This window comes from Aedes albopictus, chromosome 1, assembly GCF_035046485.1.
Source record: "Aedes albopictus strain Foshan chromosome 1, AalbF5, whole genome shotgun sequence".
NCBI classification, from domain to species: Eukaryota; Metazoa; Arthropoda; class Insecta; order Diptera; family Culicidae; genus Aedes; species Aedes albopictus.
Genome location: NC_085136.1, coordinates 164,937,245 through 164,956,041, shown reverse-complemented (window position 1 = coordinate 164,956,041; position 18,797 = coordinate 164,937,245). Strand labels below are relative to the sequence as shown.

Here is an 18,797-nt window from a genome sequence, read left to right as displayed (position 1 = left end):
AAGAAAATCGGGTTAAGTAAGGTTCCTTTGAATTCCACTAAGAATTTGCATCCTTTGACAGATACGTATTTCGACCTCAACTGTAAGGTCGTCTTCAGTGTCTTGTACTTGACTCCTGAGTCAAGTACAAGACACTGAAGACGACCTTACAGTTGAGGTCGAAATACGTATCTGTCAAAGGATGCAAATTCTTAGTGGAATTCAAAGGAACCGTACTTAACCCGATTTTCTTTTTATTTACAGATATTCCTCTAACAAGCCCAGGTTAATCATCATCATCTTTTTTAGAACTGTTAACTAAATTTATTCTATATCGACCGGAATCTCACTGATAACTGCCCAATTATGTAAACAATAGACTATAAGGAGAAACTGTGCAAAATTTTGTTGATTTTGGTGAAGTAGGAAAAAAGTTACGTTAGTTTGAAAATGGCACAATAATTATCGACTCACCCTTTCCTCCTGTTTAATGTAGTATTAGTTTCTGGAGCTAACCGTTGTTTTCCACGTGCAAATAATTGCTATTGTTGTCCATCTATGGTTCTCTGAAGTCAAGGCATGACTTCGCTTAGATCATCATTTTTTTTCTAGGAATAGTTTTGAGAGACCTTTTTATTGACACATGATATAATATGAGCTCATGTAGTTCACAGAGGTCCCACATAGGTAAAATATGTGATTACATTTTATCTACAACTTAATTAACTCAAGGCCTGACTTTAACCAGGCCATCCCGGGTACTCAGGGATCTATTCGAGGAATTTACTTATTCCTGTTCGAAGTACATAGTATTGGTTTCTGGAGCTAACCGTTGTTTTTGCGTGCAAATAACTGTCAATGTAGTCAATCTACGGTTCTCTGAAGACAAGGCATGACTTCAATCAGATCGTCCAAATTATCTGCAGTTCGTTGGCACAACAAACATTATACAACTTTTCAAGTATTGGTGCAAATAAGAGCGATAAAAGCAATTGAAAATCATCCGTGATGATTACTTCGAGTGATCATGTTTTGTAAGGGCATGTTCTAAAGATGCCTACGATGACCTATAGGGTCAATAAGGGAATCATATCCTGTGTTTCATGTCATTTGAAAACAACAAACGTAAATGTAGATTTGGATGGTTCAGCAATGTTCAATATCCCAAGAACTCAAAGGAGACCTATCGAAAAATCGGAACAACGGAATATATGAAATCCGATTGAAATACTTTGTTAAGAAGAAGGTTATGGTGCTGTAAATCGTACTTGGCCTTATTTTTACCCGATTGACCTAGTGACCCACCGGCCTTACTCCGTCCAGAAGTCTGGGGACAAACGGGTTAACAATTCTGAGTTTGTTCCGATTTGCAATAGATTCGATTCTCAGAGAAGTCACTTTGTATTCCGTACGGCATCTTCAAATATACTATATGGAGCTCTTTCCACTATCAGAGAAGTTTGACAGAATCAGTGAAAAAACTTCAAGGGATACAGTTTTCAATTAGTGCTCCGTTATTTGCACATGGTGGTCTATAATTAGCATCTGTATCAGTAAACAATTGTTTAGTTTTCTTGTTCTATTTAAAACGCAATTGTAGGCAAGTGATTTCTAAACTTACGTTATAATTAATGGTTTTGCCTACTACCGAAAATTTAAAATTGATTGGATATAATTTCAATAATACGCAACCCAGCATCCGGAATTGAATATCTGACATAATCACAAGCTTTATTTTGTCAGATCAATTCATCACTTCAAAACAGTTCCACACTGCTCGAAACGAAAGGAAGGTCAAAACATCGATCATCGCGGTTAGAATGTGCCCATAACTCAAATTAGTGACGACAGCAGGTGTCTTTGTTATTCTTTATCAAACTAACGGTCACCTGCTAAGGCAGCAAGCAATAAGGGGGCGAGTTCGCTTGAGATCAATCAAATTCTTACCTCGAGCAGGAAGTTGAAGCAACACCGTCAGTATCAAACGTTAATTAAAGTAAGTACAAACAAAAACACAAACAATTTTGAGCCTCTTCAGGACCACGCATCACGCTAAGTAGATAATTGAGCGGTACTTACTATAGGTAGCTCAACGAGTATTAACGAGCTGAAAATGAGTTGCTTTTGTAAAATTGCTGGGTTTGGTTATGTGGGACAAAAACTATCGAACGAAGGGTTCAACGAAACTCGATATGTAGGCAAAGAAATCCCGCGAGATATAATCAGCAATTATTTTACAAACAACCACCATGTTATTTCCCACCAACAACGTTAACAATTAATAAAAGTAGTGCATCATTCAAGGAGTCAGCTTTTTTCCTCCTGCACACCACAGCACGCTTGTAGGAAACCCTTGAATCATTATCCAAAACTCATCGCGGTTCTGGTTCTTCCGCTCGGAAAACCAGTCCAGCCTGATGACCCCTCGTGCTGCCTCCACTACTAACCGAATAAGATGCTCGACGGTCTCGAACAGTGGTTAAACTACTTTTTGCAGGCTATAATGTCACACTCCTTTTTCTGGTCATTCATTCGAACCACCATCATCGGCTGCTCCGCGTTCACATGGCCGGCCGTGTTGCCAACCGAAGCAATCAATGAACAACGTTTCTTTCGATGGTTATGCTATCATAATTAATTGAAAAACGCGACCGGCAAGTCATCAGAGCAAGAATCCTCCAACACTGAGATTGACCATCGACTGCTGCCTGCCTGCCAGGCTATAGGCAGGCAGGACGGTGAGGACGCGTCGCGTTGATCGGGTGAACGAGACGACGACGCTCACCCTTCCGACCCGATCGACAGCGTGCGTTGCAAAGGCGGCGGCGGCGGTGGCGATCTGCAAGCCGGTCGGTCGGTCGATCGTCGTGCTACGGTGGTCACCTTCGAAGATCAGAGCACGATCATCGCCACCGGTGCGGTCGCGCGATCGCTGGTTGCGTCGTCCGGTCGGTCGTCCGCGTCCCAATCAAGAAGGCACCCAACAGGTGGCATATTTTATATAAGCCTTTGTCGTTCGATATTTTTTCTCATTAGACGCCGGCCTGTCTACCTGTTAACATTGTGCTGACTTTTCGTGGTCAGGTTAAGAGCCGACATCTTTTCAGTTCGTTACTGTTCGCGTTATTTTATTGCCAACCGCGCGATATTCGTTCAGTGCAAGGAAGGTGTGTTTCGTGGCTGAGAAGCGGAGAAAAGAAGGAGATATACGACTCGAACAGAAAGGTCGTGATTGATCCTTCCGATTCAGTGCAGCGGGTAAATTTTTTTTTTCTAGTGGCAGTTGATTAATATGGGGATTAGATTGAATCTTGTTAGGAGAGTGTTGATTTATCGATGAAATCCTATTGTTTGGACTTATGGTGGTGATTGCTTGTGGATGAAATGCTAAGAAGAACATATGCAAAGTGGAACAAGGTGATAAAGCAGTGAAAACAACTGTTGTGACTTGATACAACAGCCCTGATTAATTTAAAAAGTTAAATTTTGTCTCAAACTCAATTACGAAGACAAAATAACGAAATGTGAATCTGTGACATATAACCCAACGAAACGCTACTTGATGGTAGTTATATCAGCGTATGTCATAATTATAAAGTCCTTGAAGCAGTTGACTTTAGAATTTTGCATCTATGAGGATTGCAAAAATAGCCATCCAAAAATCCTTGAGCTGGTCGTGAATGAAAAAGTGGCATTTCAGGTAGAGTTGTCGACTGACAAAACTGAATCATGCATCTCCAAACAAGTGGGTTGTCAAACTAGACCAGTGAGCGAGCTCGTGATTTGACCAACCCGGAAACGACAGGTGTGACACCCGTCCGATGGAGGAAATTTTCGATATAGATTTTTTGTGCCTTGATGTGCTGGCTGCAAATGCATAAATCTAACAGCTTCGATATAATTCATCGAAGTTCGCATGTTGGAGTGATAAAATATGAACATCTTTTCAAAGGCGTTAGGAGTGGGTAATGCACAAAACTCCATAGGTAAGACAGTCAGTATATTGTCCTACCCATGATTTACAAAAGAAATGCCGTGAACCTTTTTGAAAGTTGTCTATTTTTATTCAGTACATGCAAATTTACAACTGTTCTTACTTTGTTTCTTTGCATTAATCAGGGATTCTATGTACAGGACATTTGTTTGAGAGTTCATCCATGAATCCTGGCTGTCTTTTTACCCTTCTTACACCCATAAGAAGGGTATAAATATCGCTCGAAAAACCGACTTTCGATCCGAGGCCTGGAGGGCCGAGTCTCATATACCAATGAACTCAGCTCGACGAACTGAGCAAATGTCTGTATGTGTGTGTGTGTGTGTGTATGTGCGTTACAAAAAAAGTCACGCACGTTTCTCAGCAGTCTGTCAACCGATTTGAGTTCTCTTGCAAGCAAATGATAGTACATCCTAGTAGAACGCTATTGATTTTTTTTTCGATTGGACGTTTGGTTACCGAGATATCTCTCGAAGAGTACTTTTGAGTCATACATCTAAACTTTTTAAGATTTTTGACCAAGTGTATCATAATAAATATTTCGGTCGTTTGTCAATCGATTTGAGTTCTTTTGGCACCAAATGAAAGCTACAGCATCCTAGTAGGTCGCCCAGAAATTTTATTTCGATTGGACATTTGGTTACAGAGATATCTTTCGAAGAGTACTTAGGATTTATACAACTAAACTTTTTGAGATTTTTGACCAAGTGTATCATAATAAATATCTTAGCCGTCTGTCAACCGATTTTGGTTATCCTGACACCAAATGAAAGCTACACCATTCTAGTAGAACCCTATACAATTTCATTAGGATTGGACATTTGATTACCGAGATATCTTTCAAAGAGTACTTGGGAGTAATACAGGTTAACTTTTTGAGAGATTTTTGACCAAGGGTACCATAATAAATATCTCAGCCGTCTGTCATCTGATTTGGGTTCTCTAAGCACCAAATGAAAGCTACAATATCCTTGTATAAGGCCCTGAAATTTTATTTCGATTCGACATTTGATTACTGAGATATCTTACGAAGAGTATTTCAATAAATTCTTTTTCATTATTATATTCACTTGTTATCTTGCATTAGTTTTTGACCAGTCTATGGGAAATAATTTTTCAATAAATAATGCTGTCCTCATACAAAGTGTATACTAGCAGGTAATTGTTTTCAACAAAGTTATAAATAACAAATTACAAATACACAGGAATTTTATGAAAACTAACAATATGTTAAATGAAAGCTTTGAATTTATATATTGTGGGAAAAATGCAAGAAACGGACAGCCAAAATAATTAGCTAATGCCAAAACTGATTAACTTAGTAGATATATCATTTTTGTCCTTTTTACACCATGACCACGAATACCAAGTACTTCGGATCTAATTTAATCGACTGATTAAAAGATATTAGACAAAGTGTATCTCGCTGATTTTCTTACCTTATTGTTAATTGATTCAAGATCTTTTGGCAGTTAACAAAAGATACAATATTCCAGAATATGTAACCTATTTTTTAAACATTGCATACAAGATTTTAGGAGGTGTCTGGCATTTCTGGTAGTTTAGTCCTTGGTCCATGATGCTATTTTGGAAACCAATCCACTAGATGCCAAATCCACAATATTTTCTAGAACTTTTGGTCCATCACACAAAATAAATATGTTAAATACAAATAATACAACAATAGTTTTAATAAGTGTGAGAAGGGTTCTGTTCACCATAGGTGGATTAAATCGGTTTTTTTTTTTTCTAGAAATTAGTCCCAGGGTTGCGCCAGGAGGTCTTCTAGTCTAGATTACTGCTCCTGTTTCATAGATTTTTCCTGCATGCCTTTCAAATTTATTCAAAGTTTTTCTTCCATAAAGTTCTTCACAGATTTGTCCAGAAATTTCTCCAAATATTTTATTATACAATGCAATGGCTCATGGCTCATAAGACTTCTTTCAAAATTTCTTCAAAAGAAGTTTAGTCCCCACAAAAAAATACTACAAGAGCTTTTAGAAAATTTCTACAATTTCTCCGGGACAAAAGTTATGACAGTGGTTTCCCTAGAGACTTCTTCATGTTAAGAATAAAAGATTTGCAATTTTTACAATTTATCAGGAGTTTTTCATGTTACCTTTAATAAAGTTTACAATGGTTCAAAAAAAAAAAATCTCTAGTAATTCGAATAAATATGTCTCCAGATATTGCTCGACAGGATACTCCAAGAATTTTTTTCACAATTTTTTTCTAGCGAATTCAATGAATTCAATGACATTTATACTACTAGAAATTCTTCAGTGTTGAATTTGTACAACAGTTCTTACAAAATTTCAGAGGAGGTGTCCTTCAGAAATATCACATGAAAGCCGCAAACGTTTTCTTAGTCGCAAAGCGTTCGCTTAACTATTCGGATAAAAAAAAAATCAAAAAATCTTCAATGAGTTTCTCAATATGCAAGTACACCAGAAGTTTTTCTAGATTACATCTGGATTTCCAACAGGATTGCGTGAAAATTTCTTTATTTTAGGTCTCAAGTGTCAATACAAGGCCATCTTCATTTATTCTAAGATAAATAAAGACTTATTGGTGGTTCGTTGAAATGTCGATCTGTTATTCAAAACTATGATTTTGCTGGTAAATACCTCAATATTTTGTTTTCATTTTTCAAAAGATTCTTTCATAAATTTCTCTTGGAATTTCTCCAAGAATGTCTGCTCAGTTTCCTCTAGGAATTCCTTATGTGGTTCCCCCGGAGATTTTCCCAAGGATTTTTCAAGAAATTTGTCTTGGATTTAACCCAAGAACTCCTCTAGGATTGGCTCTATAAATTATTGCGGGCATTCTACCAATTACACTAGTTTACAGAATTTTTGAATGCGGCAGGCTGATAATCATTTTTAGTAGTGCGGACATTTTTTCGACTTTCCATACAAGGCTGACGATTGGAGATCGATTTTTGTTCTATTTTTAAGCAAAGTTGCTCTCTTCATGCACCTCATTCTCCGTAAAAAAATGCACCGATTGAGCTGATTTTTTTACTGTAACTCGCTTATATGTTATACTTTAATAGAACGTTGAGAAAAAAACAAGTTGTTCTTTTCTTATTAAAAACAAAAATGTTATGTTATGTGTTGTATGTTTGTGGTTAGTGCATTTGTATTGCTCCATTTTACATTTCGTACCCTATTAGTTCACAAATATATGGCTCTATGCGGAAGTAAAATGAGCATTTGTGGGACAAGACGCATTTGTAGTGTTTAGCAACACTTTTCCGTTACATTGGCGTCCAATGTCCAATTTGGTGGTGCACATCGGGAGTAACAATGCCTTTGTAGTGTTCCAAAAAAATTTCGTTACAAATACAAATCTTAATATTTTTTTTTGAAAATGTTGCCAAAATTTAAGGAAATCTTCCAATATCTCAACGTCTACCAATCTAACGCAAAAACTGTGTTCAGGCAACCGACACATATATAATTTTCAATCTTTTTTTATAAAAAAAAATCTAAATATAATTTATTATAAAAAGATTTATATTCATAAAAAGATTGAATGTTAGTTGACTGCAATACAAGATATTGAGTTTTAGTTAAATCCATATTTTTTTAAACTGTAAAACTCGATTTTTTCAGGAAAAACCCTAAAACAATTCTACTTAAAAAAATTTAAAACAGGGTCTCGAAAGCAACATTTAATTATGCATCAAAAATGTTGGTCGTTGATATAAGTTCACGACTTTTATTTTATTTTGTAAACTAATTTTATTCTTGATGGAATTCATTCTGTAATCCCTGCTTTTTTCCAGAGATTCCTTTAGATTTCCTATAGGGACTCTTCTAATTTCTTCCTATTTGTATTCATAATGGAAATTTCTTGGGAATTCATCCTGGATTCCTTTGAGAATTTCTGTTGAAAATACTGCTGGGATTTCTTCAGTAGTTCTTGGAGGGTAACCTTCAAGAAGTCTTGCTGGGATTCCTGTAGCAATTCCTGCTGGAAATATTCCAGGAATTCCTGAAAGATACCAGCAACAACAAGAATGCTTGGAGAAATTCAAATGAATCACAATAATATTTTTTGGAGGTAATCTGAAAGGAATTCCTAGAATAATCCTTGCAAAAATCCCTAAAGCAATCATCGGTGCAATTTCTGGAAGAATCCTTGGGAAATGTACGGAGAAATCCCAGAAGAAATGTCTAGCAGAAACCTATCAGGCATTCCTGGAGGAATTCCAAAAGGATTTCTCAAAATATTTATCCAGCAACTTTTCTTGAACTTCCTCTAGAGAAGATGTCTGCTGGAGTTTCTACGTAATTTCCTGCTAGGATTTCCTCCGGGAATTACTCCTGGGGTTCCTCAAAGGAGTCCTCTTGCAGTTCTTCCAGAAGTTCCTGCTATGGTTTCTCCAAGGATTTCTCATGAATTCCTCTTGGCATACATCCAGTAATGCTAGAATTCCCTCAGGAATCCATACTAGAGCTTCTTCGGCAATTTTTGCTAATATTTGTCAAGCATTTTCAGCAGAAATATCTCCAATTATTGCTCTTAAGCTTTGAAGCCCCAGGATAAACTATTAATTTTTGATTGTCTAATTTTCAGCTACTATAAGAAATAAAAATAAGCTGATTTCACTATGGCTGATGGGAAGAGTTGTACTCCATGCACCGGGTAGTTGTCATTGTTGTGATTTTGCATCGGAAATAGGTGTTCCCTGGTTCAATGCCTTTGGTTATTTTTTCAATAAAAAGCTGTTTATTTTCAGTAGATCGATTAAAGTGGAATCTAAATATGGCCGTTAATTTCTTAGCGCAACGTGCTTTTACAAATTGGAATAAATTTTGTAAATTGAGACAGAATCTAAACGCCTAAAAGTATGCTACGATCCTGTAATATTTTTTGGCAAAAAGTACGACTCGTGTTTGAATTCTAGGTTCAATGACATGAGTGATACTTTTCAAAGAAGGCTTCTAAGTATACCTAATACAACACATTCTTCGGAGATCTGTAAATAATCTTTCCATTTACCTCGGTTAAACGAATATCTAGGTTTTTTTTTTTATTTTTATAAAATACACAAAAATAAAAACCAAAAAAAAAATGTCTACTCAAAAAATTACATTTGAAGGGGTTTTATCTTCATTTTTGCTTCAGTGTATATACATAGTATGATGTATCACATTTTCATAAAACAGTACTAGATACATACTATCACTGCAATAAAAAAAGTTGTATCATATAATCTCTTGTTTGAGTTTCCCGGAACTTTTTTGAAAATTGTTGGGCTTCGGCTAAACAAATGTCTAGCACTGTAGTGAAAACCGCTTATTTTTATATTTTGCAAATCCTGAGTATCAGCTAATTGACAATAAATCGTTTGTCCTGGGCCTTTGAGGGTTAAGGGTCCAGGAATTCCTGGAGGATTCCTGTGGGTATTATATAGGAAACCCGAAAAAAAAAATCCGAAAAATTAATACCAAAGATGCCGCAAGAAATCCTAGTAGTAGTCCTGGAGAAATCCCAGCAGTACCTCCAAAAACAATAGGCTTCCCATTAGGATTTCTCAAGAAATCCATTAAATAATTACATCATTAATTGCTGAAGGAATTCCAGCAAGAAACTAGTGGTGATTCCAGAAGATTCTAGAAATTCTTGATTCTTGAAATTCTAGAGGAATCCCAGGTAGAATTCATGAAGGAATCCTTGGGGAAATCTCTGAAGGAACCATAGGAGAAATTTCAGGTGTATTCCCTTGAGGTGCCTAAAGGAGAATATCTAGAGAAACGGGATTTGTTGGATGATTGCATTAAATATCATTAAATCTGAAGGTACCCTTGAAGAAATCATTAGAGGAGCTATTGCGGGATTTTCCGTATAGATTCCTGGAGGTATTTATGATTGGAAAAGTCCGGGAGGAATTCATGGGCAACCTTCAAGTAGACTCTCTGGAGGAATACCAGGAGTTCCTGGAGAAATCCTTGATGGAATTTCTTCGGCAATCTTAGCAGGTTTTTTTTGTGTATCCCGTCAAGCATTCCCAGAGGCATTCTTAGAAAAAATCTTTGGAGAAATCCTCCTTGAATCCCACCACAAATTCCTAACGAGATTCCTCCAAAAATACTTGCTTCAGAGGTTTCACCCAGGATACCATTTTCCTTTCTGTGACTCTTGCTAGGCTTCCTCCAGAGATTTCTCCAGTGATTTCTATAAAACTTCTTCTCGTCATTCCTTCAGAGATTTCTTCCAGGATTCCTTTGGGAATTTCCCTTGAGTATCCAGAAATTTCTACTCGGATTATTTCAGAAATTCTTGCTGAGATTTCTCCAGCAATTGGGTATTAAATACAGGATTTAATGGAACCAGGTCGCTGTACATAATGTCTTCGATTTTGATAATTTTGCTAGATTATAATGAAAAGGGATGAAAAACTTGTTGGTTGGGTTAAATTGATGAAGCGAGGTGACAAAAAATGACGATTGATCATCAAATTGCGCCTAGTCACATAATAGCTCAACAACATGTGTGCAAAATTATTTCTAAGTTAAAATTCCTGAATAAGAAATAAGATAAGATAAAAATACTAAATAAAAAAAAAACATACAAAACTTCACATTCATATGAAGGGAAAGTATAGAATTTTCATTTGAGAGGCCCAGATGCATAGGAGTGTACCTACCACTTTTGTCGAATTTGAGTTGGACACCTACATTTTTTTTATTACCTTCCATACAGACAAGATACAGAGTACAGAAAAATACACATTTTCGAAATGTGATACAGATTTCTACAGAAAGCATAAAATTTGAAGTAATTTTCAATGAATTCATTGAAAACTTTGGAAATTGCTACTTAAACTTTGCAGAATTTATGAAAATTTGTACATTTTTACACTTGTTTTAGAAATTGATTGATTGATTTATCTTTATTTGAGAGACTTTCAGCCCTTGGCTGGTTCGTCTCTTTGTTTTAGAAAAATAAATACCAGTAAAAATTTAAAATCGTCAAAAAGTAGTACATTTTTGTTAGTTTCTATTGAAATCTAGGACTCCCGGTGTCTGCTATACCCTCAAACACGGCGATACAGAATTTTTTTTTTGGTTTTTATTTCTAAAAAAAGCGATACAGAAAAATCTGTATTGATACAGATTTTTGATGAAAATAATCTGACCTCTCTGCTTATGTGGCCAACAGAGTACCCGGGTACCCAGCGCCCATTTAAAAAGCACGGTGTAGAAAAAAGTTTGTCGAATACATAACGATTAATAAAAACAAAAAAGCCATCTTGTGTTTGATCGCCATTTAGAATTTTATCATTAAATTTCGGTTTTCGCATCAGAAAGCTGAAAGTCTAAGAACGTTGATAGATTTAGATGAGCAATGTCCGCAACAATGAAATATCGATGAAAACGTGAAACAGTGTCAGGGAATAAATTGGGAATCGGTGGTTGCTTGGAGTGGAAAAAAGTTGGGAATCGGTGGTTGCGAAGAGCAATTTTAATATTTTTTTTCCGATATTTCTAGAACATTTTTTTGAGAAATACCCATTTTTTAGTACTTTTCCCCCAAAAATTATATGGGAAAATAACCCCCGATAGAACATTAGCATTGGTTCCCTTAATAGCATATGGCTCCCATTTTCATCCTACCTACTCAAAACAAAGGAATGAAGCGGTATTTGTTTTGTTTCTTATTATTTGTATTTGTTTTCGAATAGGATGAATTTGGGAACATGAGATTACTAAGGGCACTCATACCTCCATTTAAGTAAATGCATGGCTGATCGAAAATAATTTTTACCTTACAAGCAATGATAAAACTAAACACTTTTATATTTTTAACACTTTGCGTGACTGAGGAGATTAGTCAAAAATTATAAAACTGTATAGTTGAGTGCTTGCACGGTAAAAATTATTTTCGATAAGCCATGCATTTACTTAAATGGAGATTTCAATGTACCATAGACATTAGACATCGTGCATAAAATAAATGAGTAAATTTTGAGGAAACTCCAAATTAATTTTTAGAATAGTTATAGCATGAAACTTAGATTTATGTACATTTTAACATCGTCTCAGAGCTTTAACCAGTATAAGGTGTCAGCAGATTCAGAATATGCAGTAGCTTGGACTCGATACCGCTAGAAACTCCAATTTACCACAATTGCATTAGTATCTAATGTGGCAAGCACAGTAATGTGAACATTTTTTCGATACGACAAGACACTTAACCAGAGCGGAATCTACACGTCTCAGCATGGTCTGTGGGTTATCCTCCTGCACTATACTGCCGTGAAACGCAAGTCAGTCCCATGTGCATTTTGGGCAAAATTGAATTAATGACTGTTTTCGACCTTTCATCGGATGATCTTTCAGCTGCGTGAATAAAAATATACATATACACTCCCGATCAAAGGTTTGGGGTCACCCCCTCAAAAACATGTCATTTTTTTAGGCCCATATCTTCACCAATTTGCGTCCGATTTCAAAACCCTAAGTCTCATTCAAAAGATAATAAGTCAAAAAAACTTTGAACATGATTTAAAAGAAACTTTTTCTAAAAAATTTGTATGTAAACTTACCCAAAGTTGGAAAATTTTCAAAAAATGAATACAAACTTACGGCAGTATCGCTGGAAATTGGGTCAACCAAATTTTAAGATAAGAGCGGTAATATAACCCATTTTCTATAAGCTTTCAACTGCTTTTTACAAAACTAAAAAAAAGTTATTAAGTAAATTAATCCTTGATGCCATCGACCAAAAGTTTGGGGTCACCCCTCAAAATGATGTATCGGCCATCTCATCTTAAAATTTGGTCGACCTAATTTCCAGCGACACTTCCGTAAGTTTGTTTTCATTTTTTAGAAAATTTGGCAACTTTTGGTTAAGTTTACATACAATTTTTTTTGAAAAAGTTTCTTTTAAATCATGTTCAATGTTTATTTGACTTATTATCTTTTGAATGAAACCTAGGATTTTGAAATCGGACGCAAATAAGCGTAGAAATGGGCTTGAAAAAATTACATGTTTTTGAGGGGGTGACCCCAAACTTTTGATCGGGAGTGTAGTTTGTTCAGTAAAATCGAAAAACAATATCAAGTCAGATTGTCCCATAATAAAAAGTAATCGCAAGTCAGTCCCATTACAAACTTGTGTACCCTACAGTACAAACCGAACACAATCTTAGCGAGTTATTTTTTACAGTTACGTTTTCACTTTTGAAACATTTTGTGAAAATTCACAGAAGTTATCAATTCGTGGTGATTTTAATAAGTTTCACATACTAATGGAATTTGAAATCTTCAGTGTCCATTTTCTCAATGCCTACTTTTTATATTATTATATCTTGCGATTCACGGCAGTATACTAACCCCCAAATGACTGACTCTTCTTTCAAACAAGCCATCACGATTTACGCGTGAAATTCATTAAAGAGATAAAGTAAGATATCATAAATTTATATTCAAATTAGCGCTATTAACACTGATGCGTCGAATATTTCATGCAATTATTTATTCTTTCGTTGGCCGATCATATTATCAAGTCCATCTGTTTCAACTGAAACCACATCAGGCGCTACATTTTATTACCAGGTTGAGATTGGTGTCGCGTGAGGCGTGAGTGTCGCGCAACATTTGAGGTATCTGTAATTTGAAATATTTCATATAATGCGCTTGGCATCTTACAACGTTTGAATTCTGCATCAAGTAGGGGGATTAGGGGCATAATAGACACCCGGGGCGAAATGGACACCCCCGTTTTTGCCAAAACCGTTGACTTTTATGTAAAACTTTTAATGCATAAGTGTAAATATAGTATAAATATAACAAGCCATTGTTATATTTTTCAAAAGTACCATTTATATTGCTTCAAAATAACCAAAATATCATTGAAATTGAAGAATGTTTTTCATATGGTGGATTTCTTATAATTTCGAAGCAGCAGCAAATAAGGTATTACGAGTGTTTGAATGTATTTGGAACAAGTGAATTATTAGCTTATCTACAAGTATACACAGATTTATCAATGTATGAAGTATTATATTTTTGACCAGAACTTACTCAAAATAGCAATTTTAATGTTGTAGTCGATTCGGGGCGAAATGAACACTGGCAATTATGAATGAACGTACGCGCGTTGCATACTGTACAGGCGTTTTAGAGAGTTTGGAAAAAATCAGTCCGATTATTTGAGCCTAAAACTTATTTGATTAACTTTGATGTTATGTAAACTCGTCTAAGATGGAGTATTATATCTGTGGTATTGATCTCCGTAGGCAAATTACTTAACTGGTCGATATTATCAAAGATATAGCATAAAATATGCAGGGGTGTCCATTATGCCCCGATGGGTGTCCATTTCGCCCCGTACCTTTCCTGCCAGCCCCAAAAAACATTCGGTTTACAATTCATTATTTCTTCACAATATTGACATTCTACCTGCTGTAAATGATTAAAATACGTAGGAAACAAGTTAAAGTTGTAAGCCAACTGATAATATGTTAAGTTTTTGTCTGTTATACAGGCCCAACATACTCATTTGCTTAGGGTGTCCATTATGCCCCTAGTGCTATTTTTCATTTCCTCAACAGCCAATTAACGGAAAAATGATCATGTGGTTGATGATTATATAGGGTATTGATTCCTTTATTAAGCATCTGGCACCCATTTTCATCCTACGAAAAACAAAGGATTGGAGCGCTGTTTGTTTTGTTTCTTTTGAGTTCATGGAAAGTTACCAAGCCGGTTTCATTGAATAACGCCTAAAAGTAGGCAATTTCTTGAGGAGATTAAAGACTATCTATTAAAAAAACTTTTAGAAGTTTCGTCTATGGAATTCAACTCTTTGCTTTGGTTTGCTAGTATGTGTATGGATCGCTTAATTGATCAGATGATCACTTGAAGTGCGATTAAATTGCAAATCAGTGAACCTTTCAGTCGCTTTCTGAGAGTGTGACACGGGAGACATCAAATTGAAGATTTGTGGCTTCTCTTTTCCTCTGTTGTATCGTTACTTTTTCGTGTAAAAAACTCAAGTTTGCATATGAGTGAATTGGCACAAATTTTCCAAATGGAGGAGAACGTGCCTCTGGAGCTGACCTACTAATACCTGAACGCGTGGACAAATCCCTTCAAAATTAAACCCTTGAGGATCTGAAAGGAATTTCCGTAGTTTATTGACATTGTACTTTTGCATACTTTTTTGATATTTTGAGTATGTAGTATGCAAAACTCAATATCAAGCATACATAATTGTATGTTTCAGTGAATGATTAATATCAATTGCACATGCCATTCTCCATGCATAAATCATCCATATCATCCACGCCCTTCTACACCATAATCATCCACATAACATTAATAACTCCCTAGTCCTTATGTCCAACGGAGTGACACCACATTTGCAACACGTACAAACTGTTCTGCCTATGATCGCATATCAGTCCCATATTTGCTGGTTTTCCTATTCATATGGGACTGATATGCGATCATAGGCAGTGTTGTGCAGTAAGAAAACCCAAGAAAAGAATCAGTGCAAATCTAACTAAATAGGAAGTTTCTTGGCGGTCTCCTACTGGTATCATTGCTCAACGGAGACACCTCATCACATTATGTCATGTTATCTGCCTGGCAAAAGAACGACTTTCTTCCGGTTGCTGGCTGGTCGCTTATAGCCTTAGCGTTCGGCGCGCGGAGGTAGACTTGTCATGCTTGTCATCAACACTGCATGGCTCGTGCAGAAGATTTCATAGTCATATGGCCATATAGATACTACAGTAGGGTCACATCCAGCATTGATTTAGATGATAACTTCAGTTCATACGTAAATGGCATTGTCTAGATTAGACCATACCCATAAAACAACCTGTTCGTTTAAGTTGCATTTTTATTGTTATCCCCTTTATTCTATATCCCAACAAAAGTCGTTCAATCTAGAGCCACACTGTCCGTAGGCTCTAGGCTAGATGAAAGCCGTGATTGTCACCCTTTTTTCTGTACATGCCACACAAAATTGATCATGTGAAATATGTGTCACACGAGTGAGAGAGAACAGCACCCAGGCTTGATGGAAATGATTAATGGTTCTTTCACGAGTTGTGTTCTTTCATCGCACTAATAATTTTGACTCCTTTTCTGCCGTTGCTATAATAATGTTTCGTGGCAGCCTAGACTTTCTGAAAAAAAAGAACAATGGGTTAAATGCTGATTATGTATGGGTGTAAGCTTATCGCTATTACACTCTATTAAGCAACTGATGAGTGTGCTATAAATCAAACATTTATATTATTTATCGTTACTTATTCACTGAAGCTTTAGTTTTCGCCATGCAGATATATCAGGTATCAGTAGGTCGGCTCTAGAGGCACGTTCTCCTCCATTTGGGAAATTTGTGCCATCGCCATGAACACGAGCCTATTCATCATTTACCTGACGGAGAAGGGAAGGAAAAAGGATAGGAGATGGGAAAGGACAGGTAAGGGAATAGGATCGTCATACTCGCAAAAGCGTACCACAATGGGTTCACATAGCGTCCTGGAAAGGACACTGTAATAACGCATAAGCGTGCCACAATGGGTTCGAACAGCGCCCTGAGAAGGGCACTGCGATAATGCATAAAGCGTAAAGAGAGCCTATAGCTCTTTACCACAGCGGGTCAAGAACAACAGAACGTCCTGAAGATTCAGGTTTCTGAAGTCAGTTTCACTTAATAAGTGTTTCCCGAGTACTCGGAAACGCAATTGCGCAAAAGCTGGACAGTTACATATTAAATGATACGAAGTTCCATAATCGGATTCACAGCTATCACATTCAAATGAATCAGCTTGCTGAATATTCGCCATGTGATAACTGAGTCGGCAGTGGCCAGTCAATGCTTTGACCAGCATGCTGCAATTCTGCTTTGACAGATTTGTTAGATACTTTGCCACCCCTAGAGATGGCTCAGTACAATACAATTTTGTTTGACGACATGACTCCAAACTATTCCAGTATTGTTTGTGCTGAGTGGCAGCCCAGGTGTCAATCTGAAGCTTCACCCAACACTTGGATACCGGAATAGCTGGCTCAGGGCCAATGAAGTCATGTGATGCTCCAGTGCGAGCTAACTCATCAGCCAATTCATTTCCAGCGATGGAAGAATGGCCAGGTACCCATACAAGGTGAACAGCGTTTGCTGAATTCAGCTCCTCAATTTGAGTTCGACAAGCGATAACTATCTTCGACCTGGAGTTGGCCGAAGCAAGTGCTTTAATAGCAGCCTGGCTATCTGAACAGAAGTATATTACTTTGCCCATTACGTGCTGCTGAAATGCTGATTGCACTCCGCACATAAGAGCAAAGATTTCGGCCTGAAAAACGGTGCAGTGTCTGCCAAGTGAATAAGACTGATACAGCCTTAGCTCACGAGAATAAACACCAGCACCTGCTCGACCTTCTAGAAGAGAGCCATCAGTGTAACATACGATGCCGTCTGAAATACTCCTCTCCAGATAACCAGATGTCCACTCTTCCCGGGAAGGGAATTTCGTGGAAAATGTCCTATATGGAAAATTACAAGCAATTGTAAGATCACTTGGAGCAAGGACAACTTTGTCCCAATTCACCAAAAGTGGAAACAACGAGGTGTGTGTTGAACTGCGGTTCACAGGAGTTTCCTCTAGTAAACCGAGTACCCATAGACGGTAAGTGCAAGAAAGTGCTTCTTGCTTGAGATGAATGTGTAGTGGGACAACGTCAAAGAGAACTTCGAGCGCTGCCGTGGGAGTTGAAGAGAACGCTCCAGACATCGCCATTAAGCACATCCTTTGGAGATGGCCTAACTTTGATTGGACCGTTCTCACTTCGCCCTTTTGCCACCACACAAGACATCCATAGGCCAATATTGGTCGAACAACAGTTGTGTAGATCCATTTGATATACTTGGGTTTTAGACCCCAAGTTGTGCCAAAGGTTCGCCGGCATTGCCCGAAGGCCATACAAGCTTTCTTGATTCTGAACTCAACATGAGGTGTCCAGGAAAGCTTGGAATCAAGAATGACTCCAACGTACTTTACCTGTTCAGTCACATTGATTTCAGAATCAAAGAGACGTAAAGTTCGAACACCATTACGGTTTCGCTTTTCCGTGAAAAGAACAATAGATGTTTTACTCGGATTTACCGAAAGGCCATATTGGCGACACCAACCCTCAACTACCTGAAGAGCGTTTTGCATCAGGTCGAAAAGGGTGCTGATGCACATACCGACTAACAATGTTAGGTAGTCGTCGGCAAAACCATAAGTAGGAAAACCGCTATTATTGAGTTGCCTCAATAGCGTATCTGCTACGAGATTCCATAAAAGTGGTGATAAGACTCCCCCTTGGGGGCATCCACAAACACTCAATTTCCTAATCGCCGCTTGACGCAATGTCGAGAAGAGATGTCGGTTTTTGAGCATTTGGTGAATCCAATTGGAAATCATTGGAGATATACCATGACCCCGTGCGGCTTCCAATATGGCATCGAAAGGCACGTTGTCAAAGGCACCCTCGATATCTAAGAAAACACCCAAGCAGGATTGCTGTTGAGCGAATGCCTTCTCGATATCGTAAACAACTTTGTGTAAAAGAGTCACAGTGGACTTTCCAGATTGGTAAGCATGTTGGTTCACATGAAGAGGCACATTGGCCAGATAAACATCACGGATGTGATGATCCACAATGCGTTCTAAGCATTTCAGAAGAAAAGAGGTCAAACTGATAGGTCTGAAGCTCTTTGCTTCTTCATACGACGCGCGACCCACTTTCGGAATAAACTTCACAGTAATATCCCGCCAGGATTTGGGAATATACCCTGTAGCAAAACT

General features: G+C 37.3%; 1 protein-coding gene across 2 annotated transcripts in view; it reads left to right on the top strand.

Annotated features, from left to right (window-relative positions):
• Positions 1–2,872: 2,872 nt before the first annotated feature.
• Positions 2,873–18,797, top strand: part of LOC109431464 (scoloptoxin SSD552) — a 59,984-nt gene continuing 44,059 nt past the window's right edge. The window contains exon 1 of one of the 2 annotated variants that reach the window (XM_029862058.2): positions 2,873–3,237. The gene's annotated coding sequence lies outside the window, so the exon portion shown is untranslated. The remainder of the gene's footprint in view (positions 3,238–18,797) is intronic. The other variant, XM_029862059.2, reaches the window with a different exon arrangement.